The sequence below is a fragment of the Lynx rufus genome, unplaced genomic scaffold, assembly GCF_022079265.1.
Source record: "Lynx rufus isolate CCGP_SWC_20201006 ecotype Redwood Valley unplaced genomic scaffold, mLynRuf1.p SCAF_13, whole genome shotgun sequence".
Lineage (NCBI taxonomy): Eukaryota > Metazoa > Chordata > Mammalia > Carnivora > Felidae > Lynx > Lynx rufus.
Window position 1 is genome coordinate 36,578,403 of NW_025814827.1, and position 27,057 is coordinate 36,605,459.

A 27,057-nucleotide genomic window follows, 5' to 3' on the forward strand; every position below is an offset into this window, starting at 1 on the left:
CTAGCTTTTTCATTTTTATATTCCAGTTCTCTTATTCTCTCTTCAGCTATATCAAAGCTGATTAGCGTATTTATTGAGCGTTTAAAATTTTTTGGTCAGTTTAGTTTTCAACATTTCTATTTAGTTCTTTTAAAAATATAATTTCTTATAGTTTCTGGTTCATTATTCACACTGCATTCCATTTAGCAAAGATTAACTTATTCATGAATGCAGATAGGCAAATCAAAAGTAATCTACTCATGGTTTTATATCAACCTCTGATTCCACTTTTTATTTTATTTTTTTAACGTTTATTTATTTTTGAGACAGGGAGAGACAGAGCATGAATGGGGGAGGGTCAGAGAGAGAGGGAGACACAGAATCTGAAACAGGCTCCAGGCTCTGAGCTGTCAGCACAGATCCTGACGTGGGGCTGAAACTCACGGACCGTGAGATCATGACCTGAGCCAAAGTTGGCCGCTTAACCGACTGAGCCACCCAGGCGCCCCTGATTCCACTTTTTAAAGCATAAGTGAAATGCTTAACTGAGTGGGCACACAGAAAATGTCTCCATTTTGTTACTTATTTCTATTTTTGTTGTTCTGAATTCTTTCTCTGTATACAATTATATTTTTGCTTCTGCTCTTCTATAAAAATAATTGTTTCCTTGAATTAAAACTTTTAGTAGTTGAGGAATTTCTTCATTTATAGTTGGAAATTTCTCGAAGTTCAGACTTTAGTAAATATGTAGTCTAAATTGACTGTATTTCTAAAGTTTTGTTTCCTTCCAATGCATTCTGCAAAATGTCTACCACCAATTTATTATTGCCCTGGGAATGGCTTCTGTTTGTTTAGGAGTTTCTTGAACCCTGTTTTGTATCTCTAATTTGATCCTTAGTGCTGTGTCTGGTGCTTTTTTCTGTTGACCTTTAGTATTCTCTTCTAACTTTTTTTTATTAGAAAATTAACCTATTGAATAATCTGAAAAGATATTTCCCTATCTAAATATATAGGCCCTCTGGAAGCACCTGGGTGGCTCAGTTGGTTAGGTGTCCCACTTCAGCTCAGGTCGTGATTTTGTGGTTCGTGCATTCAAACCCCATGTCAGGCTCAGAGCCTGAAGCCTGCTTCAGATTCTGTGTCTCCCTCTCTCTTTGCCTCTCCCCTCCTTGCACTCTGTCTCTCTCTCAAAAGTAAACATTTAAAAAAGTATAAACATATAGACCCTTAGATACTTACTGTTTAATTCTATTAAATATCTTCCATGGCTCAGGCACATGAAGTTATATAATTTCATTTCGAATCTTATTATGTAAGCTACATAAGATCTATGGTGTAGATGCCTTGCCAATTCTTTGATTAGGTCAGTGTTATTCTAGAAAGAAGCCCTTGAAATTCAAAATAACTTATTGATAAAAGTGGCCCTCAGTCTGTCATTTTTTTTCTGTAATTGGTATGTGCATCAAGTCAGATCATTCTAACTAACATGGTCACAGATATTTACTAGGGTGTAGTGCCAAATGCAAACATTTATAGACTTGCTATAAGCAAGCACTAATCTGACCCCCATTGTGGATGGTGAAAAACTGACTGTGGTGGTTAATTATGTGTGTTAACTTGACTGGATCACAGGGTACCCAGATTTTTGGCTAAATATTATTTCTGGGTTTGCCTGTGAGGGTTTCTGGATGAGATTAGCATTTGAATCAGTAGACTGAGTAAAGCAGATTGGTCTTCCCAATATAGGTGTGTACCATCCAATCCTTTGAGGGGTTGAATAGAATAAAAAGGCAGAGGAAGGGAGAATTTTTTTTTCTCTTTCTGATTGGTGGAGCTGGAGCAGGTCCCAACCTGTCCTCAGATTGGGACTTGCACCATTGGCCCTTCCTTTTTCAGAATTGCACCACTGGTTTTCCTGGGTTTCCAGCTTGCCGATGGTAGATTGTGGGACTTCTCAGCCTCCATAATTACATGGGCTAACTCCTTATCTTTTTGTATATATATTGTGTATTTATATGTAGATGACACACATACAGGTATAAAGAGATTATATCTGTATCTATATATTTTATACATAAATATCATCTATTATATATATGTGTGTATATATGTATATGATATATAGATACAGATATTTTATTATATTATTATAATATATTCTATTGATTCCGTTTCTCTGGAAAACCCTGACTACTATGCTGACATAATCAGATCTCCTGTCTTGGGTAGAATGGAAGCCAGAACATGTGGGCCACCAGAGCTGATAATTGTCAAGCAGTGTCCCCACTGTGTCAGGGTCACTTATCCTAGTTATGGACCACCAATTAAATGTTAGGAGATTGACAAGAGCCTCAAGATCTAGAGAAAAAAAAACTACAAATGGATAGATTCCAAGGCCAATGCTATTTATTGCCTTGCTGTGGGTTTGAGGAGCAGAAATAATGTGAAGAAAAAATTAGTAGGACAACAACAGTGGGGCAAATGCTAGCTATAATCTTCAAACATACTGAAGTCTATATATTTTTTTAATTTGTAACATATTTTTGTTTTATAATGACTATGGGTTGTGAAAACAACATAACCTCCCTAATTCTCTTCATGTAGATGGGTGGATAGAGAATAGCAGTCTCTTTTTCTTACAGTTAATTGGTGGTCTGTAATCATTGGTTGATAGGCTACCCTATCACAATAGTGACATTATGGGCACTTGATCCTTTCAAACTCACCTCTTTCTCATCCTTCCTATCTTTCCTCCACATCCACTTCCTTTTATAATATTCTACCTTTTGACCTTTCATTTTCTTCTTGATTTAGAATTTCTTTTGCCTCTGCTTTTGGCCTATTGGTGAAACAGTTAGACACTCTAGAGACACTCCAGGCTAAGAGAGCATGACTTATAACTACAAAGCATTTTGACACAAATCATGAAAACATGAGGCGTTATCATCAGCACAGAATTTTTTAAAATCTATTTTTAAATTATTTTTAGCACTGATACGAACAGCAAAAGACCAGACATAGCTAATTTTATCCTAATATGCTGGTGGTTGTTTTGAAGTGCATATTTTTGTTGACCTGCGTATTTGGAGGTCAGTCTAGGTGGAGAGAACATACAAAATATAGTTAAACATTCCATTACTTAGGACAAGAAAAAGTACCTGAGGACACTTGAATTGTTTTCCACAGAATTTCTCACATTTTTATCACTTCATGTTTATTTTAGGGCACAAATCTTCCCTTGGCACCAATAGAAGATGTGGGTTGCTTGGGATGTGCTCCAGTCTGTCATTTCACTTAGCTGTCACAGAAAGGCATTTTCTGCTAAGTCATAACAGACCCATAGGGCCATATTTTTAGTTCATATCTCTTTAAATGTACACATGTACTTGCTACTACTACCAACACTGTCTTAGCAGCTTAAGAGGCATCTTTCAGCCAGGGTGGGAGTAGGGGTGTTACTCCTTATTGTCATATTTGAAAGTCCAAAAATGGTGTTTGCAGACATTCTTTGGAAAACTGGACATCTTTAGAGTCTGTGATGAAGATATAAAAGATGGTAATAATAAGTCATGTTGGTAAGGTGAGTCTGTGTATTCAGAATGCCCAGGATAACCAGAGTCATAATTCTGTGGCTGGCAAATATAATAGTAGCATTCAGTCATTAACAGCCCTCTAGGTAAACATTTTTCCCCATAGGAGAATGTGTTAAGAAAATGATCTGGTAGGTTGCACATTATGATAGTCTCTGGAAGACATGCTTGCATTTTTCGCAGAAACAGAGGCTAGCTCTCTGCTATTCTTGAAAGACTGTGTTGCCTGTTTGGAGTGATATTTGTGAGAGTGGCTCATGTTCCACATTGTAAGTTTCTTTGTTGCCTCCCCTGAAAAGTGGTTTTATCTTTTTAATCCTGTGCTCTGTGGATTTGAGAGTAGAGTGTAGTTGAGAAAAAGCATAGGCAGTCAGGGCCTTGAGACAGTTTTGGCAAGGGCAGTTCAGCAGTAAATGTTCTAGGGAAGGGGTGTGTTTATGTTTTTTTATGTTAGGAACAGTTTTCATTTGAACAAAAGGCTACAACAGCTAGGAAGTAAAAAAAAAAACCAACTTAAGGCATTTTTGTACATTCCATGTTTTATTTTCCCTGGGCAAAAAATAACAATAGTAGTTAAACCCTCACCCCCAAGGTACTCCCTGCTTGTCCCCTACTTTCTTCCTAGGTGCCATTAATGTTGTGCAGGAATAATTAGATCAAATCTATAACGCACTTTGAGCTTTGAGAGAAAGGCCCTCTGAAAATGCAAGATGTCATTGTGCTGGTCTCTTATAGATATATTCAACCACAGATGTTTCCATCTTAACTCAGGGCCCATCAATTTGTGATAGTTAAACTTTAGAAAACAGTTGGAGCTATCTGACAACTTCTAAAGAACTGCAAATCTATAGATCTTAGTGGGAGACAGAGCAGCAGGATAATATGCCCAGGAAACCAAATATGTATTCTTTATTGTTCTTATTCCCTCCTCCACCTTGTTTTCTCTGGTCACCCTCTCTCTTCTCAGCTCTACCTCCAATCCTCTCCCCATATGGTCCCAAGATCTCAAAAAAATTTTTTTTAATGTATTAAAAGAGGTATCTTTATTAAAAGGGGTGGGTTTATTAAAAGGGTCCAAAGATAGATCATTGTCATCACTGCAGTCTTTCTCCCTCATTTAGAAGCTGGCATGAAAGGCTTGATGTACAGAACAATATCATCTGCTCTAATGATCTGTAGACTGGAACCAGAGCTCAAAGGCTCCAGCCTTTCTGGCTCACACTGTGAGAGGGAAACGGCTGGTGCTCATGTTTTATTGGAAGGATGGGAACAAAGGATGTTAAGAGGACTACACAGGGGCCATGTGAGTCATAACAAGCCTTGTGAAATTGTTTCAACTCTTTTCCTCAACCTTAGCTGTTGTGACAAATGTGTCAAAGCTTTAGACAGGGAATACTGGATGCTGATGGAGCCTGGGTCGATGTAGAACAGGATTGTGCCTCTAAGTTAAGATACGGAAGCAGGAAGGAGAGAAAAAAGGAGAGTCTTTGTAGAAAGATAAGGTTACTGACATTTACTCTTAAACTAGCAAAGTATTGCTAGTTTAAGAAAAATTTCATTTCTGGTCTGGAAAGCCACTTTGTCACAAACATTCCAACGGCTCTGTATTTGTATTGGTGCCATTACAATTCATTGACCTGTGATTGAAATATAAAGAACAACTGAGTCATCAGAAAAATGTATTTATCTCAAAGGGTGCAAGTAGCTCACTCTCAGGGTGTTCTTGCCTTTCCTAGGCCAGCTGTCATCAATCTGGAGATTTCATTTAGATTGTCTGTGAACGAGTATGTTTGGGTAAGTTGTGACTTCTCTGCAAGGGAACAAGACGTGCATTAAAGCCCACATGGCTTCCCTCTGGGGCATATATCTAGGGTTTCGCTCAAAGCGATGATCGCAAAAGTGCCCTAAGTAAGTTGCCAATGTTTCTGCCGCCTACTATACAGAGATTTCAAGTTCGCAAGCCTGTGAATTCTCCATGACTCTCCAGGAACACAGAGAGAAGTAAATATTGAGTTCTGCAGATGGCACCTTATTTTCTGCTCATTTCCCTTCAGATCACCCGTTAGTCGATGAAAGAACGCTAGTAGCCTTTGCCAGAGGGAGCAAAGGCCGCCACATGGCTGGGAACTGAACTTGAAGTTTCATTGGCTTAAGCCCCAATGTATTTCTAAATTATCATCCAGCTTTAAGTGAAAGTTAAAGCAGAAATATGCTTCTAATGCAAGTAGCTGGATTTTGGCTGGCTTCAAAGGGGATACAGGTCAGAGTTTTGTTTCTGGGTTTGAGAGGCTGCTTCATCACCAAGAAATGAGATGGGGACTCAAAAGAAGTAGATTCTTTTTTTCTGTTATTGTACACAGCCTGATGGAAAATTGTACTTATTTTTTTTTTTTACTTTAAAACTTGCATCTGCAAAATGGGGAGAAGTGACCTTTGTTGACCTCTTAAGAACAGTGTAACCCAGGTAGTTAATGTCTGTAAGTCCAAAGTAAATAGCTGTTCAATCAAGAGAGTTTTCTTTATTATTATTATAATACCAATCGCAGAGTGGGCTCACACAAAATAATTGTTTTCTTTCCTGTCTAATGATACATTCTTAAAGCTCTTAGGGAGCCACTTTCATCACAGAGTTAACTGGAGTCCTGTTGATTAGTCTTTGAAATTGAATGCAAAAAGATTGCTAATATCCAGTGGGGAAACAGGTACTCTTAGACACTGTTGGTGGGAGTATAAATTGGAACAGCCTTTTTGGAGGGCAATTTGGCAAATTCTATCAAAATTTTAAGTGCTCAAACTCCTTTAACCAAACAGTTTCATTGATGGCTTTCTTTTGTAGAGAAAAACTTCCACATGGGCATGAAGTAGCATATACAGCAATGGCCATTTGAGCTTTCTTTTAGATAGGAAAACGTTAGAAACCCTTAAATTTCTGTCAGTGAACAACTGGGAGAACAGTGATGGTTCACCTCTACTGTGACACTCTATACACCAGTAGGATAGAATGAAGATCTTTTTTACTGATGAAGAGCTCTTCAGATATATATTTGAATGGAGACAGAGAAAACAAGAGTGACGTGTTCCTATTTATGTCGCAAAAGATTTATTTTATGTAAAGCTAGACAAAGTTTGGGAGGTTTATATACCAAACTGATGACATCTGAGAAGGAGAATGGAAAGAATACAAAAACAGGCAGGCGATTTTTACTTTTACTCTCTATTTCCATATCTTTTGAGTTTTTGTAGGCTATAGACAACATACTTAGCTGTTCTTATATAAAAATAATAAATAGATTTGAGAGACTTTTCCCTTTGGTCTGGAAAAAGTCTAATTAGCTTCCTCTGCTTCAGGTGTTTCATCTAAAAATTGACAAAATAGTTCTATAATATACCTCTGTTGTAGCTACCATCAGAAGTGATGAGTAGAAGCAGATCCAGAATTGTCAGGAGAAAGTCAAGTCTTGGATTATATTGTATTTCTTTAGAGAGTTCAGCCTCCTTGGTTACCCTTTTTTTCCATTTTGCCATAAAGAGTATAAGATCAAAGAGTATAAGAATAAGAAAAATATGGAGTGGTATTTTTGAAAGTATATTCCACACAACACTTGTCTCAGCTTTGGTTGGAAGTCTTATTCAAAGCACAATCTATAGGACTCCATTTACTCTTCCTCTTTCTCAAAAGGAGCATATTTCTCTGTTACGTGGTTTGGAATTGGCCATACTCTTAGCTTCAGCAATGGGGCCTGATTGATATCAGCCAATACACGTCACCTTCATCAATTGAGGAATAATCAAACTTAAAATAATCAGCACAACACATTTCATTGGCCATAGCAAAAATGACCCATGGTGGACCTCTGACTTAATCAGAAGCCAGTAATTTTATTTGATGGTTGAGAAAAAGAAGCTTTCTCTCCTATTTGTTGGTAAATAAAGACTACCTGGGAGTGACTACAATTAGGCAAGCCCGCTTAAGGATGAAACTGGCATAAGGAGGGGTACAGAAATGAGTGAATTTCCGGGACCAGAATTATACTCTTGGTGCCTGAAGCTCACGCTGCTTTTTTAGTTAAATGAGAATATGAACTCCTTTTATTGATCATATTGGTTTTGGTTGGGGTTTCTGTGATTTGTAAGTGAAAACATTCTGACTGGACATGATATGCCTCACATTGTGAAGAGATAATGTAAAGTGCTGGTTCAGAATATGACTTTAGTGCCAGAGTGTAGGATTAGAATCCTGCTGTCACTTACTCGCTGTCTAATCCTGGGAAGTAAAACAGAATTAATAATGGTACCTATTTCATAGTATTGTTATTGTGATTTAATAAATTAATACATGTAAAATGCTTGACGCTGCGGCTGGCATGTAATAGTACCTAACGAATTATTAGTACATCAGTAGTCATTGGATGAAAAAAAGAGTTGCATTCAGATTGGTTTTGGGGAATCTGTGTCAATCAAAATAAAGATAGTTTCTCCACTGCAGATCTTCTTAAAGCCTTTAATATGCTAATGTGCATTGTGAATTTCCAAGACTGAGGTGTTGCATGTACTATTATCCAGAGTCATTTGTCCATAGGAAACATTTTCTTTTCTCTGAGAAATAGCTGACTGATCTTCTGCAGAATCTGCTTCCAGAAATACTGACTTTGAGAGAACATTAAATAAAATAGTACTCAGTGTGTCAGATGCCCAAAAGTCTATTGGTTTGACTCCATTACAACTATGTCCTGTTTCTGCAACTGGAGGTGTACACCTGAGGTATTTTGTCCTATGACCCCTGCACAAGAGGGACACTGTCTAATAGTCAGTCTTACTTTAAAAATGTATTTTCATTTGCATCCAAAACTATGAGAATTTCAAGGCAGATTGCTTCTAATAATAATAGCCACCATTTACTGAATAGCTGTAATGCACTATGTACTTTGCTAAATTCTTCACTTTCATTATCTCATTAATCTTCTCAATAGTCATATGATGCAGGTATGATGATGCTCTCCCTTTTGTAGGTAAGATAACTGAAGCTCAGAGTGAGTCCGTGATTGCCAAGGTCAGCAGTTGGTTAGTGGTAGAGCCTGAATTTAGAACCAGGTCTGCCACCACCTCCTGTAGTAACCAACACATTAAGTAGGTATACAGAACCCTTCCATTAGAAATTGTCTTTGAGTGCACATATAGATATTTTTAATCTCAGACTGGTGACCCAGTAGAATCCTTAAAACCAATCTGTGCATGGACAGTTAAGTGTATACATAATACCACTAGCCTAATGAAAGTGTTTCTTTTTCTTTTTCATCTTATATGGATTTCAAAGCCATCCATATCAAAGCACCATCACCTGAGAAACTGAAAACCCAACAACATGGCTTCTTTATCAAGGAGCATCTGTTTCTTACAGTGATCACATTGCCTTTCAGCCTTTTTCTGCATAGTTGATAATTCAGAAGCATTCTCCTATACAGTAATTAAAGATGAGTTTTCCAGCCCTGTTGAAAAACTCCTCAATTTAGCTATGACAGGTTATATTTTATAATGAGGTGAAAGGATATCACTGCTGGAGAAAAAAAATCCACGGACTCTGCTACTCACAAAAGGCTGTCAAATATCATATGCTTCAGTGTAGAGGCTCATTGTGGAGGAATGCTTCTGTGGGGTTTTAGATTTTCCTAGGTCTATCTGTATTCTCAGAACAAACAGTGTAGAGAAATGGTAAAGCTCTGGAAGGAGTCAAACTCTCAGCAACTGGCTGGGATGTTTTTCCCTCGGAACAGAAGCAAATGTTCATAAATAGCCCTTTTCACCATCTCTCCACTGCCCACTCAGAAGAGCCCTAATTAAAGTCCAGACCTTCACATTAAAGGCAAGGACATAGCTAGAGGATGGAAAAATTCACTTTGGGTTTCACAGCCTTTCTGTGGGCCTGGGATGTTTATTATAAACAGTTTTTCTGTTTTGGTAGACTGTCTACCCCCTGTCACACCCTTCTGTTTCCTCATTTGAGTGTGTTTTTGCAAAATTATTGTGATTTTCACCTTTGCCCTGACTGAAAGGTAACAATGACCTAATTATATTTCCTATTTAGATTTAGACCAGGGTATTTGTGGAGTTCATATTACATTTATTGGCTCTCTGTATGTGTGTGTTTTTTTTTTAGATGTGCACGTGTGCGTGCGTACACACACACACACACACACACACACACACACACACACACACATTCATTCAAGGCTGAGGCTGTTGGGCCAAGGCCAGTTTTCAGTTTTGGTGTGCCATCTCAAATGAGATCCCTCAGTCCCCAAGGGCTTGCAGCTACTTGCGAGTGCCTGACAGATTGGAGGTAGGTTCATTTCCTTTAGTTCTTTTAAATACAGCCAGCTGTGTGAAGACGGAACTTACTATCTTCCATATTGTTCCAGTAGGTGTTTTAGAAACTTCCTGAATAGGACTCTGTTAATCCCCCCTCTTTCTTTTTCCTCACAAAATTAAGACTCTTTTGGAGATATACATATAAAATGTATATATAATTTTTTTAAGAGAAAAAGATTTTATGGGAAGTTCATAGCTATAAATGAGAGATAAAGAGTCAAAAAGGAAGTAGAGAGACATGGAACACCTACTTTTGTGTTCACTTCCATGACACCAGGGAGTCCAAAGTATAAACAAAACCAAAAGGGGAAATTAAATTTGTCAGCTAGAAAATTTTATTTAAAAAATAGTCACAGTTATAGGAAATATTACAGATTGTGTGACACCGGATAGCCTTTATTTATCTGCCTTTTCATTGCCGCAGAGCACATGTTAACCTTGAGAGCACCTGAAAAAAACTCAAGACATCTGAGTCCTTGATTTCCTATTTACTTTCAATAATAATTCAGGTTTTGTGTCAAAATACTAATAAATATTGCCAAAAAGAGAAATTATTTCTGGACTTTGTTTCTTCAGAGGATGATATCACATTAAAACTTGGCAGAAAATGTGTTTGTTAAATATTAACTTCAATAGCTTGAAAGGAAAAATATTGAGAACCAAAATATGTTGGACAAATAACATTATATCTTCGTGTATCTAGAGAGAATCTAGTCATAAAGCAGAATCTTTAGTGATGTATGTCCCAGTGGGACAATACTATCTCAGTGTATTTTGTTTGTTTGTTGCACTATTCTCTGCATCACTCTAATGTTTATTGCATTTTGGTATATATTTAATCTTTATTGCTTTCTCTTAAAATTGTTTTATTTATAAGTTTGGGGCCCCCGCAGTACTGTCCATCCCAGTTTGTGGCAGTGCCATCTAGTGGCAGAATGATAGCTCTTTCTCACTAGATTTCAGTGGGGTAATGGATGAAGAGCATGCTGGGAGCAGAAGCCATTTTGTGAAGTGCAGTGCTTGCCTAAAATGGGCTGAGAACTCAAATTCAGCTATGTAATCCTTTATTTGCTTTTTGTGACTCTTTTATTTTTTCCTAAGAAGGAAGAAGATAATAAGCAAGGCCACTTTACCAATTCAGTACATACATATATACATATGTATATATGTATTTTTTTTGTTTTGTTTTGTTTTGTTTTTGAGAGAGAGTAGTGAGAAAACACAAGTGTGGGAGGGGTACAGGAGGGGAGAGAGAATCTTAAAGAAGCTCCATCCCAAGTGCAGAGCCCGAGCCCCACTCAGGAATTGATCATATGACCGTGAGATCATGACCTGAGCTGAAATCAGGAGTACTGCACTTAACTGACTGAGCTGCCCAGGAGCCCCTATCAATTTAGTTTCTTTATGAAGACTTATGGTAGCATTTTATATTCAATGAAAGCTAGTAATTTTCCTGTGTCTCTGTTCAGTCTCTCCTTTGGCTGGTCATCAAATTGATGATTACTGTTTTATAGAATTTATACCTTAATTGCCTCCCCAGTTTGTTTTCTTTCCCCATGTAGGTTTTCTTATACCATTTCATATAAGAATCTGATTTTAAAAGATGTTTAAAAGAGGAGATATAAAGACCTTATTTATTTCCAGTGTTAAACAACTGAAGGAAAATATTCTTCATGCTAGGTATTTCCCAAATGTTGTATGCTGTATTTAATTCCAGTTTCCCCCCTTCCCCACCCCCACCCTTCATTTTCATTGTAATTTACTTCTGGGGAATTAAAATTGGTTTTATTGCCCTAAATTTGCAAGTCCTAGATATTTGTACCCAGGGAATTACATGATTTTCTCTGACTTTTCCATTCTTGCCATTGTGACTAGACCTCTGCTTTATGAATCAGTTGGAACTGGAGTCCTGCCCTTGACACTCAGCCAGATTTCTTCTTCAGAAATACAGGTTCTGGAATCAAAGAAGTTGGTACCATTTCCTGGTTGTGTGATGGAGGGTAAAACAGTTAACTCTTAAAAATCTGTTTTATTAACTATAAAATACACTTTTTAGAACATGGTTTTGAAGATTCAGTACTTCTTCACGTCTTGGCATATAGTAAGCACTTAATGCATTTCAAGTGTTATTATTATTACATATCTCTTCCTGCTAGAGTTTGGATTCTGTTCCCTCTAGCTACAGTCTCAGACTCAAATGGGATAGATAGGACTGCTGTGAGGAGACTTCTGTGCACTGGCCATGCCTTTCAGGGGACATCTCCGAGGCTGCCTCAGTTTTCCTAGCCATAGCCGGCTCCCTCCAATTTACCTTCTTTTCCCTACCTGTCCTCTTTTAAAGCTTCAGTGTGACTCAGAGGCGATCTCACCTGGGTTGCAAATGATAAAGTGTCTCCCCCACCACCCTTTTTTGAAACCCGCTTCCATCATCTGATGGTTAATGGGGGTTAGAAACTGATGGGAAGATGACATCTGCACATGGTTTACTTCATGAAATGATTTGTAGCTCCTGATGCTCAAAGCATGAAAATCAGACTCTCAGAATGAAAACACTTTTTAACATAGTTTTTACAACTAAACCAAGAGTGAGTGTGTGAGTCTCTATTCCAGAATATCTTATTATATATATGCTTTGGTATAGTAATAGTGTTGCCCCCTTTTTGGCATCTTAGGAAAACCTGCTTTATTCAGAATTCCTTGATAGCAGTCACCATGGCTTTTTCTTCTCTGTAGCCCATGGAGAGCTTAGTACAAAGTCTCTCCTGTGATAGACACTTTTTAAATATGGGTTGAGAGAAGTGACTGCATCTCCCAATCAGCCCTCCTAGAAAGATCATTTCAGTAAGTAAAGGCACCTAAGTTTGATGGTTGATAGACTAGGCCCTGAGTATTTTGAAGTTGACTCTTGTCATTAGTATCATTGAATAACTTCTTGCCAATTTTAATAAAAATTCAAACTACACATATCATTAGTTAATTTTGATTTTTTGACATTTGGGTATTATTATTTTGTTGATTTTTCTGGTGTAACGACCTAATTCAGAAATCTAGATATCTTTAAGAAAGACAACTATGGCTTTATAAATTACATTTACCCCAAGTGTTTTATTATTATTATTCCATGTGCCAGTGAATAGAACATCTGTTTTATTCTTCACCCTCACAATATCAAACAAGTGAGGGTTTATCGCCTGGAAAACATCAAACTTTTCATGAATAAAATTTGGTCCCGCACTTTGCTCATCCATTCTCTTAAGAGGAAGAATTATTTAGAAGACTTTGCAAATAGAGCTGTGTATAATTTCTCTTACCTGGTTTGGTTTTCTGCTTGAGCTTAAGATCATTGTGTGTTCGTTTATTCTTTTCCTTGTTTATTCACTAGCTCATTTATGTAGCCAGCAGTTAGTGAGTGCCTTCTATGTGCCAGGGCATAGGGGAGTTCTTGCAAACCAGAAACATCAATTAAGTACTATCCTAACCATGATGAGCTCACAATCTTCTATATTGGAGAGTCAGGTAAACAAATATTTTGTCACAGCAATGTGACCTGTGGCCTGGTGAGATGTGAAGAGCTCTTTGGTAGTACTGAGGGAGGCACATTCTGTAAGAGCTGTAAAAGACCTCACACTGAGGTGGGAAGGGGTGAGCTTCACTGTGGGTCTTGAAGAGGAACTAGAGGTTTAGCAGGTGAAGAAATGGAAGAATTAATATGGACTTCAGAAAAGATTATTAACCTTTTGCCTTACTCTTTTAACACAAAACAGGGTCTTTACTCTAATTGTAATTAATTTTTTTTTTTTTTAAATTTTTTTTTCAATGTTTATTTATTTTTGGGACAGAGAGAGACAGAGCATGAACGGGGGAGGGGCAGAGAGAGAGGGAGACACAGAATCGGAAACATGCTCCAGGCTCTGAGCCATCAGCCCAGAGCCCGACGCGGGGCTCGAACTCACGGACCGCGAGATCGTGACCTGGCTGAAGTCGGACGCTTAACCGACTGCGCCACCCAGGCGCCCCCCCCATTGTAATTAATTTTTAATTAGCCTTTTTTTTTTTAACCAAAAGCCTGTAGTAAACGTGGAGCAGTGGGTTGAGCTTACCTAAAGATGATAGTTATGTAGCAAAGTAATTATTAGGGGAATTTTGCTCACCCATTATGCCGAATAATAAGAATAATTCACATTTAGTCCTTATTCTAATTAAGCACTTTGGGTGTGCTTTCCTTTGCAGGGACAGGAAAAGTAAAGTGACAAGTTTCCCAAGTTGCTAATAGCCAAGCTAAAAGTCATTAGGAGACTGAGATTTACCTTTTCCCAGTGGGAAGGTCTGTTTATACATGGTGATGGTGCTTGGCAAACTAGACTGTGATTTGTCTTTTCATATATAACCATGTATTTGTTTCGTTCATTCATTTAGTCGGTCCACAGGTATTTACTGAGTACCTGTATGTGCTAGCTACTGTTCTGTGTGATAGAGATTTAGTAGCGAAAAAGACAAAGTACCTACCCTCAAAGAAATCTATATTTAATTGTGTGTTTGTATGTTTGGATGGGGCATGGGGAGAGAGTATAATTGAAATAATATGAAAAAGGGGCGCCTGGGGGACTCAGTTGTTTAAGCGTCTGACTTTGGTTCAGGTCATGATCTCATGGTTCATGGGTTTGAGCTCCGCATCAGGCTGTGTGCTGACGTCTCAGAGTCTGGAGCCTGCTTCGGATTCTGTGTCTCCCCCCACCCCCACCCCCACCCCGCTCCTTCCAGCTGGCACTCCTTCTCTCTCTCTCTCTCTCTCAAAAATAAATAGACATTAAAAGTTTTAAAAAAAGAAATAATATGAAAAATATGTATAATATGATAAGGTATAAATGCCATACAAACCGTAATTGAATAATTTTGGTAGTGTTAAACGCCATGATGAAAAAATACATTAGGGAAGAGGAATAGAAAATATATTGTCTTGGGGCTTCCTAAGACCACTGTCAGGTTCATTGTTGATCTAGCAGGACTCACAGAACTTGGAAAGCTGTTATATGCACTGTTACTTTTTGTCACAACAAAAAACACATCAGATTACAATATAAAGGAAAAAGATGCTTAGGGCAGAGTCCAGAAGAAACCAGGAATCAGCTTCCAGTTGTCCTATCCCAATGGAGTCACATGGCTTGTACTGAGTTTTCCTAGCACTAAGTGTGTAAAACTTGGAAAGTCTTTCCAACCAGGGAAGCTCACCAAAGCCTTGGTGTGCAGGGTTAGTTATGTAGGCATGTAACACCATCCTGACTGAATTTAGCTATTCAGTCTCTAGGCTGCTAGAGGTCAAACTGCTACAGTGTGGCTCAAAGCCCAGGCACGCAAAAATAGGCATTCACCATAAATCCCATTGTTAGCCTAAACTATTATGGCCCTAAGCTTCAGATATACAAAGAGACTCTTGTCAGGATACTCCAAAGTCCCAGAGTTCTTCTCCCAGGAGCTACATCAAGGAAGGGTAGGGTTTAAGCAGTGTAGGTATGCTAAGTTAACTGTTTACTTTCCAAAGAGAGGCAGAAGGATTTTCTAATAGGGATTTTCCTTTTAATCTCTTCTTTAAATGTAACTCATTTTACATTTCTTGGCTGCCAGTTCTCCATGTGCTAATCTACTTTGTTTCTTATTCCAAGACACTGCTAAGCACCAGTGTGTGTCAGTGCGTACGTGTGTGTGTGTGTGTGTGTGTGTGTAGTATTCTAGTACAAGGTACCACTAAATGTATAACTTATAATTTATTTTCATTGCATATGTTATAAGAGTCAACACTGAGAAACATAAAGCTTTTCTTTTCCTTATTTTTATCAATGAAATCAGTTGATGTATACCATGAAATCAAAAGAGTGCATGTGTGCGGGAGATGACAGGGACTGGAAAGAGGGAAGATACAGGATATATCTGTAGGTATAGTAGAGAATTTTACAATTGGTAGCTATTTGTACATTAGCTGCTTGAAAAAAATCTGCTTCTTCCAAAAGTGAAGTGCAAATTATATAATATGCAGTATGTGTATTTATAGAAAACAAATACATAGTCATTATAGCCTCTCCTTTAAGGTCATTATGCTTGATGAAATTTACATCTTTCTGAAAACACAGTCATGCTCATCTCCTAGAAAATGTACAGTGGAAGGCAAAGTCCTTTCCTTCTGCTTCTAATATCATGCATTTGTACTTAGAGTGGAAACCCATAGTTGTGAAAATTAAAGAAAAAAATGGAGGGCCAGCTGTGTTTCACTGGTAAGGAGGGCTTAAATTAATAAACCTATTCCCCTGCAGCTGGAGGACAAGTATCAAGTCTGTGAACAGGAGGAAGACTTTTGCCTTCCACACCTGTCTTTGAGCAATAGGTTTCAGAGAATGTTACCTAAAGGCATCATCACTGCTCCCCACTGACCACACTGTTTGCTTGTGATACCTTTCTTGTGAACAGAGAGCCTTTCTAGTGAACAGGGAGTTTTATGTGGGAAGAAAATGTGGATCACATGTTAGAGTCACTTAATATGTGTCACTTAATAGTAAAGTAAGGTGTGCCCTATTACATATATACTATACACACATATCTCATATATATGATATACACAGTGACAACCAATTTAGTAGGGAAAGTTCATATAAAACAGTTTCACCTCATTTATACCAAATTGTTAAGTAGTTTTCTAATTTTTTTGACTTTCTTGATGTTGCCACTTTCTGTGGAGCTGCCTATATTTATGACACAGAGGGTTTTTTTTGTTGGAATTTCTAACTTGCCACACTCTTAGCTACCCATTTCCCTTACAGCTTCTAACATAACTGCATGCACTATCACCTTGAGTAGGGCATATTAACTTGTATATCTCCACGTTTGGCTTCTAGGGTCTTCTCCAATCTTCTCTTCACATTGTTTGTTCTACACATTGTTCCTTCTCTGTAAAATCTCTGATTGTGCCCCTTGTCCTCACTCTTGGCCGAGTACCAGCACTCCCACTCAGGAAATCCAGTTTGCTCCCATTGTGTGCTGGCTGCCCCCACCTTGAGTCATACATTCTTCTTCATTTCCCCACACATTCTTTGTGTGTTCCACTTCTCCTTTTCCGCCGAGCCCTTCCTCTCAGCTCAGCCTGCCCACACGCTCAGATCTCAGCCTCTCCAACCCACGGCCGCCCACTCTTGCTGCCACTGCTCTGGGTCCTCCCTCCCTGGTCTCACCTCACTCGGCACGACTGGGTGGCTGCCTGGCTCTTCTTCTGCCTCGGTTTTTTTCACCTTTCCAGTCTATTCATCACACTGCTGACTGATTAATCTTTTTAATATCCTCATGTCACTTTATTCTCAAAAACCTTTAATGGCTCCCCAGTGCTTATTAATAAAGTTCAAACTCCTTAGCTTTGCGCTTTGCCAAGCTTTCCCCATGACCTGGCTTGCTGCCAGCTTCCTCAGCCTTCTCTCCCTCTACTCACCTTTATTTTCTCTACCTTTGGTCCACACCACATTGTCAGTTGTTGTTCCCTGTGTATGCCCTGTCCTTCCCAGTGTTCTTGTCTTGGCTCACATCATCCTTCAGCCTGGATTCCTCTCTTCCTTTCAAGTATGTCTCCTTCCGCTGCCCCCTGCTACTCAAATTTCACATCTAGCTCAAGTTTACCTCTTCCCAGAAGCTTCCCTAGCTAGAAATGCTCTCTTCATTCCCATGGCTTTCTGTAATAGGGGTAGTTTGTACCCCTCTTACAGTACTTATTCCATTTTGTACTGTTACTGTTATTTATGTATACAGCTTCATTTCTCCTAGATTGAAAGCTCTTTAGGATAGAGTGTATACTTCTTTGTTGTGTATTCTATAGTACCTTTTTAGCACAATATCTGAAACACTAATGATATGTTTACTGAATGAGTGAATAAATGAATGCATATCTCCAGAAGAAGGAACTGCTGATGGAAGTATACCTCATATCTTAACTCAGTATCTAGGTGTGAATAAATTAAAATAATTACCCTCAGCACATCAATTCTTCCGGATATTTTGTAATTGCTCTTATCATGTAAAGCATATCAAGGTAATTGGATACAATGTGTTTACGAGCTGTAAGATATATTACTGTCCCAGACTGAAATTTGTTTCCATCTAGATTAGTAATACTGCTTTCTAATGACCTCTGAATCTTACAGCACAAGTCATTAGGGTATTTATCGGAAATAGAAATCAGATGAAAAAGCCGTTGTATCTTTTCCCCTATCTCTACCCTCACTTAAATGCAGAAAATAGTATCTTCAAAACATTTACTGTTCTGTGGCTTTTAAGAAAGCCCCAAACTTAACACACAAACACATTGTGTGCCTCTCTTATATCCTGACCTATAAAATTGCACACTTTAAAGTTATTTTGAAACCCGGAAATAGAAATGGGAGCATCAAAATGCAACATTGTCAACACATTTAAAAATTTTGTAGGTTCGAGCTTTCTGAAAGGGACTTCTTATTTTTATTCCTCCTGCTGAAACTCCCATTTGTACTGTGTTGCCTTCCCCAAGGATCCCCAATAAGCTTCACCCATTTTCCCACCACTGAAAAGAGAGGTACCCCTAGGCTGGAGAGCAGCTCCCATTTAATAGTGCATAACAACAGAACCAGGGCTGTCAAACTCTGACAGCTTGAATGAGGGAAGATTTCAAACAATTATGAGTGGGATTTTAAATGCCTCACCTGAAATACATTGCAGAGTCCTTATCACAAAAGGGAGATACTTTGGAAACTGCCTGAAAATTCATCCAAGAGGAATTTAAGAGAAACTTGGCAGGTGCTCATGACACAACAGTTGAGAATAAGAAATGAAGCAGTGCACTGAAGGGATTTAGGGAGGTTGAACATAATCATTGATGTAAGAATGAGGCCAGGACCCAGGAGATGCAATCCCTGCCCTTTGTTACAAGACCTCAGGGACTGCAAGTGTCTAAACCCTTCCTTGTTTTGTGTTTCGTCTGACGCCAAGCAGTGTTATTCTTATTAGCTAAAAAATAGGAATTGTCTTGTTGAGCAAAACCTACTCAGGACTGGACAGAGAGGGACATCACTACTATTAGTACACCATTCTTTAAACACATTCATTCATCCTTAACAACACTCTGCTAGAAAAATCCATGATCAATGCAAGTAGGTCTGTTTTGTGGATAAAGACTGTAAGTGAATAAGTAAATACGAATTCTGTTGTAGTCAGGTTCTAGGTGAGATTGTTTTTTACAAGCCGTGCCCTCTATTTTTTGCAGACAGCCATATCAGTGTGCTCCAATAACTTGCCAGCTTGACTCCAATAACGTCTTGTAATTTTTTTTGGCATATTGCCCAACAATTTATTTAGACTGTTTTGACTTTCAGACCTCTTTAAGTATACTTTTATAAGCAACTTTATTCTTTCCCACCTTTATAAATAATCACTGAAATGAAGACTTCAACAGATGAACTAAGTGACTTTAGGTCAAGCCATTCTAACCATCTACTTAACTGTGATTTAAATATTTTAATTTCCTAAAAGGCCAAGGAAAGAAGAATGGTTTCTTAATGTCCACATGGGCCCACAGTCTTTGTATCTAAACTCCTTGAGGCCAGATGTATTTTAGAATCACAGTTTTTGACTCTTAGAAACTGTATACAGTGCGTATGTCTTACACGTTTACTAACACTGTTAGTGGCATCTGGGCAGTGCCTGTAATCACTATATTAATATTTCTGCAGTGAAATGTGTACATATTCATATCAGTTTAGGTCTGTGTTGCTACCAAATGAGTTACAACCATCTTGGTTTTCTGAAAATTTTAAGTTTCAAATTGCAGATAAAGGACAGATATTTACTTAATTTTCTTCATTCTTTAAAACAGGTAATTATAAACAAAACCAACAACAACAAAACCTCCAACATTCTTTTTATTTATAAGGAACTTGAACCTCAGTGAAAGATGGGTCATCTCCTAGCTTAATGGTAAGATTGCCCAAGCAGTGGTACCCGGAGAAAGTTCTCTTAAAGATAAAATTTTATAAACTCTTTAGGCAACCTACTGATAACCACACTGGCAGGAGATTTTCCTTTAGATCTAACTTGACACCTTCTTGTTGCAGTTTAAATTGATTCTTGGGTTTAACAAATGCCATCCTTGTTCATGAAGGAGTATCCATTTTGCAGTAATAAAGCTGAAGTCTGGGAAACTTCATGATAATACACGTTAGATTAATTCTAGCTTGGTACAAAAACAAATTACATCAGTGTTCAAACTTCTAAATGCCACAGTCATCTTAATTTTTTTCCTGGCCACAAAGGCTGTGTATGTATGTCTGTATATATATGTCTGTGTATATATGTCTGTGTACACACACACACACACACACACACACACACTATGCATATAACTTTACTTATGAGTACACTTAACCCTTTCCTCAAAGGGCAAAATTGACTTTACAATTTGAGGGCAACTTGACCGTTCAGCAGTGTAAAGGAAAATACCATCTCTCTGAAAATTCATGAGTCCTTGTGCTTAAATTCTTATCAGCATTGTAAAATAGACTAAATATATTGTTGCACCTATTTTTCTTAAAAAAACACAACCCTGCTCTCACGGTCTTTGAATGCATAAAATGAATTATGGAAAAAAAACCACGCAGTCTGTATTTTAAAAAGTTAGACAATATTTTCAAAAGACAAATTATAAAGTGGCACAGCATTTTAATCAAAAAACCATGGTGAAGCCCTTTAAATCCAGACTGTTATCTCCTGGTAAAACTGCTTGGTAAGAAAAATTATTCAAAGAAAAAGATTTCCATCATTTCCCAATGGATTTGGAAACTCTTTATATAAAAAGAGAATTGTTTTGTGCAGTTAACATCTTTAGACATATCAGAGAGCTGTAACACTGCCTTTTGTAAGGTCAGCGACGTCATCAATTCAATTCATCCTCTCAAATATTCTCTAAGTTGCTCAAAAGCTTGTTGATGTGATGGCATCAACAAGAAGGGAGAAGCAAGACTGGCATTCTGGTGGACTCTGTCATTATCCCTCTCTACACTATCAAAAGACTTGGAGTCGTATTTTTAATGTCTCCTCATTCTATTTCAGTTATGTTTGCTTTTGTAAATATAGTCAAGAAAGAGCAAATGTACTGTTTGTCACTGTTTCTTTTGTACATCTGTTTGCCTAGTGGCATAACAAACTCTGAAAAAAATAATGTATGTATTTGACATATGTATAATATATTATTTACATATCAGATATTTCTATATTCAGATCAGTTTTGTGAATCATGGGCATTAGCTTATTATAATCTTTCAATGATTGGTTGTAGTATTAGAACAAAAATTACAGGGTCTCTTCTTTGTCCCCACACAACTTTGTTAGGAATTGTACCCTCCTCGTAGAATGCTTTGAATCACTCTCTAGGAAGATTTTCTTTCTGGTAACCTGTTAAACACTTTTACTTTATCAAGAATAAATGTAGTTTAAAAACATAGTAAATAAATGCCTCTGAATATATTTTAGGGCTTTTCTTTTATAATACATAAAGTACTAGTTTCATGTTTCCACCTGTTCTAATAGTGCTTTTTCATTTATAAGAAACCTTTACTGAAGTGCTTTATTTAAGTTTAGGGACGGGGAGAATTTGGAGAGCGTCCAGGTAGAGTAATAAAAATCAGTAAGCCTATATGCAAATACATTTTGGGAAAATGGTAATGCTTGCCAAGATTTTAGTCAGCCTGCCAAAAATTGCATTTTACAAAATGCAGTGGTGTTACTCATGTGTTTTTCCGCACTGTGAATGCTAATGAATAATTCCCAGTGGTTGTAGAGGGGACTGGTCCAAAGAAGTAGCTTCTGGGGCTTATGCACAAGTTGCAGGCTTAATGTAGATGTGGTTTAAGACTTTTCTTTTAACATTGGGCTCCATAGGTATCTAATTCTTACTACTCTGTGTTATGGAAATGAACCTAAAGGGCAGAAAAAATGTAAGAAGAAATGTTCTCATTCCAAGGTCCTAGTTGTAGAAAATTTTTCATTAACTCATCTACTTTAGGTTTGCTAAAAGAACAGCTATAGGAAAAGTAAGTGTTTCTCCTAACAGTGTTGAGTTAGTGCAAGACGTGTATCCTAATTTTACCGTCCTGGTTTCCCCAAGTCTAATCTTCTCTTGTAAGAGACAGAAGGAAATAAGATTCAGTCCACTATTCCGAGGCAGCCTTTCATAGTGGAAAGAGTATGGACTTTGCCATTCAGTTTGCTTGGCTACCAGTCATACCACTGCCCATATTTATTCTGTAACTTGTGCTAGCTTTGTAAATGAGGATAATAATCGGTATGTAGCTTTTTGGGTTCTTGCAATGATTAAATAAAGTGAAGAAAATGGAAGTACATGGCTCATAAGAAGTGTTCTTTAAATGTAAGCCTTCTTCCCCAAAGCAATTCCCATTAATAGAATAGTCTGATTTAACTAGGAAATTGAAATCCAATCATACATTTAGAGGAAACGAATTTTCATACAAACATATTTAAGTGATAAAATGGAGAAATTGAGGGAAGGAATCATTGGATATCCACAAAACAGACACCCTTGCAATTTTTCACATTCCAGATGAACAAATAATAGGGAACTCTTCTCTTCATTTGCTTGTCTGCACTCTTGGCTAATCACATGCAATTAAAAGATTTGAACCTATTCTTTAGGAATCCATTTCTAAAGCTAAAAGGTATGTACTGGTATCAGTGTGGGTAAATTGTGTAGGTATAATAGAAAATGATTGCCTAACTTATGTAAGTATTTAAATAGATCTGCTCATATAAAAGTTTTGTATTTTTTAAGGTAGACTTTTTAACTAAGTTCATAGAGTTGTCAAAATTTATAAGATGTCCAGTTAAATTTGACTATCAGATAAACTGAATTCTTTTTTAGTTATAAGTATGTTCTAAATATGGCATGGGACATACTTATTTGTTGTTTATCTGAAATTCAAACCTCACTGGGGCTGACTTATATTTTCATTTACTAAATCTGGTGACCCTACTCTTATTTTAAACTCTTACTTATACATTTTAGGATTACACTATGAATTATAAAACCAACTTCTTTGCTCATAACTGATCTCAGGCCTTTTATACATATCATTTCTCAGTTATTTCTTGAGACATTTTTTTCTTCATATGGGGAAGGGATGGTAAAGTTAAAATTCTAGAACCCTGAAGCTAAATCGTCTATGAGAAATAACTTGTACAAACTGCATAATGAATATCAAGCTGCATTTACATTGCTCTATTTTAATAACTGAGAGCAAAGATCTCTAAAAGCAGAAGATAGCTGATATCATCAAATTCTACTACATGGCATTACAAAAGAGGGAGAAGGAGTAATCAATCCAGAAGTTCTGAAAGACTCTCCCTTCGTAGGTTGTGTGTACGGCTGGGCAGGCTTCTCCGTATGCAGCAGTATAATGAAGCTGCAAGAGAGAGAGATTATTCTTTCAGTTTATTCATATTATGCACAAGACTTTTGAATTAGTTTTTTTGGTGGGTAAGCACCTTAAATCACCCTTAAAACCTCAGCTTTATTGCTCAGCATTAAAGAACAGAAGAAATAGCAAAGAGTTTGAAGAATTAAATGAATACACAGGAAACTTGTTCATACACGTGCCTTATGTTTTAACAGTAAATGTCTAACTTTTTAGACCTGGAACTGCCTGCCAACGCTGAGTTCTGGGGGAAAAAGAGAGAGCGAAAGAGAAAATTTTGCCTGCATTGGAACAGAAAATAATGTTGAAGCAAATAGAACTCTATATACTTCTGACAGTTCAAATGATACATAAGTACACAGGCTGACAACGGCTGGTTTGTCCCTGCAGTTCACTTCGCTCAACTCTGCATGGTTCTGTAGGACAATGAAATTCAATGCACTTAGAATTTCCAAAAAAAAAAAAAAAAAAAAAGTGAGCTCAGATTCTTTTAAAAGCATTTCTATGAGAAAACGGATCATTTACATGCCAAAAGCACTTTTAATGTGACATATTTAGCACATGTATTATTTAGAACGAAAGCTGCTTGAACTTAGCGAATTAAAGTCTATAAAATGGCACCCCACTGAGCATAAAGGTAGCAGTTCTCTGTTATGTGATTATGTGGAATAATAGACTTGTACATAACTTTTTACGAAATTAAAGGTATGACATTTACTTTCGTTTAGCCCCATAAATTGCACTTTAGTACATAAAGAATGGGCTGATCTATGAATTTGTTGTTCCTTCAGGCAATTTAACTGATTTTTAAAGAACAGTTTTGTGTTTTCATCTATTGAGTAACACATCAAATAGTTATCTTAGTAGATTTAATGAGTCTTATGTATCACTTAACTCTTTCAAGAAATGTTCAGGGACCCTTAAAATGAGAAAGGCGGACATCCCAGGTTGGTTTTGTTTTCTGCTTGCACTGGAGTCTAAACCCAAGAGCACCAGCTCAGCTGCGGAGGTGGTTGTACTGGAGGGAGTGTGGTTTCCCATCAGCCACTGCACATACCTCATGGTGAGCTCTTGGTTGGCCTTACATTTCTTTGGAGAACCAAACTGGGATTGCAAATCTGATAAGATTTTGGACATACTCTTCTGACAAGCATACACTTTGCCAAGAAAATCCTCTTGTCAGAGCACATTAACTTACTTAGAGGAAGCATTTAGAAGGTATTTGTTTCTTAGGTATAACTGTGGACAAATCAGCTAAGTCTTAAAAAGTAAACAGAGATCTCTTGAAAAAGGACCAAGAGCTCTTGACCCTTCCTCATTTATGATAATTTTGCCTAAAATGAAGCGATAATGATAAACTAAGCTGAATACACACACACACACACACACACACACACACACACACACACACACACATATATGCTGGGCTGAATTTCTATGATGCAGGCAGTCAGAAGGATCTCTGTGCCTGTCTGGAAGTGATTCTCAAAGTGGAATCCTAGGAAATGGTTTATCATACAGATGCAAGCCGGACTATCAATAACGATAGATAGATATAGATATAGATATAGATATAGATATAGATATAGATATAGATACAGATATGTTTCACAATCAGTGTCCAACATGCATCACACCTCTGAGTTTAAAGATGTGAGTGACTCACTAGCTTCCTATTAAGAGTGTTTCAGTGGTACACAAGGCTGTTTCACGATTTCCATTTTTAAAACTCTTTTCACTACCTCCTTCACCCCCTCCAGAGATTTCAATGGTAGTGTTTAAATTTGCTTCAGGCTTGAATTTTGGCATTCAGGAAATCAGCTCAGCGACTCTTGAGTGATTTATCTGGGTTTCCAGAAAGATTCTTTTGGTGCTCTTTAAAGATAGAGATGCTTGATTGAAAAACAAAGTGCTATGGTAGGTCCACACACAGGGTGTGTTGTTTTTTTTAAAGGAAAGTTTGATTTGGCTAATCCACAACAAGGTACTTTTCTCTTCCTTTGATTTTACTGAATTAAAATAGACAAGATTTTGGTGTATTAGAAAATGAGCCCTAGTAAAGCACACTGTTTTTACTATTTATGTTCTCATGTCTGCGTTGCTTTTATAACAGCTTTGTTCAGAGGGAGTTGGAAATAAACCAGGATCTCAGTCCAAAAGGTGCAATTATGGTCATTTAAGCCAATAACATAATTATGTATAGAGCGTATATATTTATCAGATATGTGCAGCCATTTTGAACTCTTTATGTGTTATCATTGCCACTTTGCAGCTTTCTTGAAACAATTTTCAGCATCATCTAAGTAAGAATCACAGAGAAAGTTAAATGCTAAAAATACACTTTAAGATTACATTGAGTTTATGGCTTAGAACCAGAAAAATCAAAGAATTTTTAACTTACCATCCTTTTCTATTTCCTTGAGATTAATTAACATCAGAAATTTAATTAATTCCTATGGTTGTCGGCAGTCTTTTGTATTTATTTTGAGGAATATGGTTCAATAGAATGCTTACCCAGAAGGACTTAAATTGCAAACCTGTTTCAAACTCTGTTCAGAATCTAAGTTTACTACTTTGAGTGTGACATTAAATTTCCATTCTCAGAATAAACACTACACCACCTGGGATTATGGTGACTTTTCATTTTTAAACCCAAAATTTACCATTGTTTGAAGTCTAGTTTATTTCACACCTTTCCAAGGCTCTGTTTAATGCAAGCAGGTAGGATCCCTAATCTTCCCATCCTGCTGCAATCCAACAGTTACTAATATTCACATGTATGTGTTGGTGAAAAGGAAGGTTGCTTTTAGCAAGCATGAGGCAAGGTTTTAATTTGTAGCTGATAATTTGCTACTGGAAGCTTACCCTGATTAGTCTTCTTACTGCACCAACAGTTTTTGAGGTGGTGTGAATTACCTGCTGTGTATGTTTTTACCACTCACTCAGGGATGAAAATGAATTACAACCTAGCCCTCAATTAAAGCCCGAAAAAAGAAAACCTCAAACTTCTTTTATGTCTGCACTTCTAAAGAACAGAATTAGTTGCCTCTGATATCATTGGAATTGTAATTCACACTCTTGGAAATCCTGCAATGGATCTTTCAGCCCCACTCACACAAGCGCATCTCAGCTGTTACTCAATTACGTTGCCTTTGCTCCAAGTCAAATCATCATCCAGCAGCTGAGAATTGAAACAAACTCCATTTGTGAAAATGAACCATGAATTTATTGATAATGTGGAATGTTTATATGTGTTATTTCTCGTCATCCTACAGAAATTAATATGTTATTTTTGGTCCGATTAATTGTGAAATTTAGGTAATGGAGTCATGGACTTTGATTTAATTTGTCATTAATGCACTGTTTAATTTTTAGCAGTCCTGGAAAGAAATACAGTAATGAAAACTTTGAATAAATATTTTTGGAATACTGTTGTTAGATCTTTTGAAAAAATGTCCATTACTTGTAACCACTTTATTTTAAGTCTATAAAAGCTTGTATTGTGTTTGCTGGGTGATCTGGACATCTCAAAAGGGAACACACAGGCATTCAAATACTCTATGAGTTTATTCATTGGTTCCATTTTTATTTGGCACTTATTATGCTTTGTTTGCTCATGCTGCATGAGCATTTTC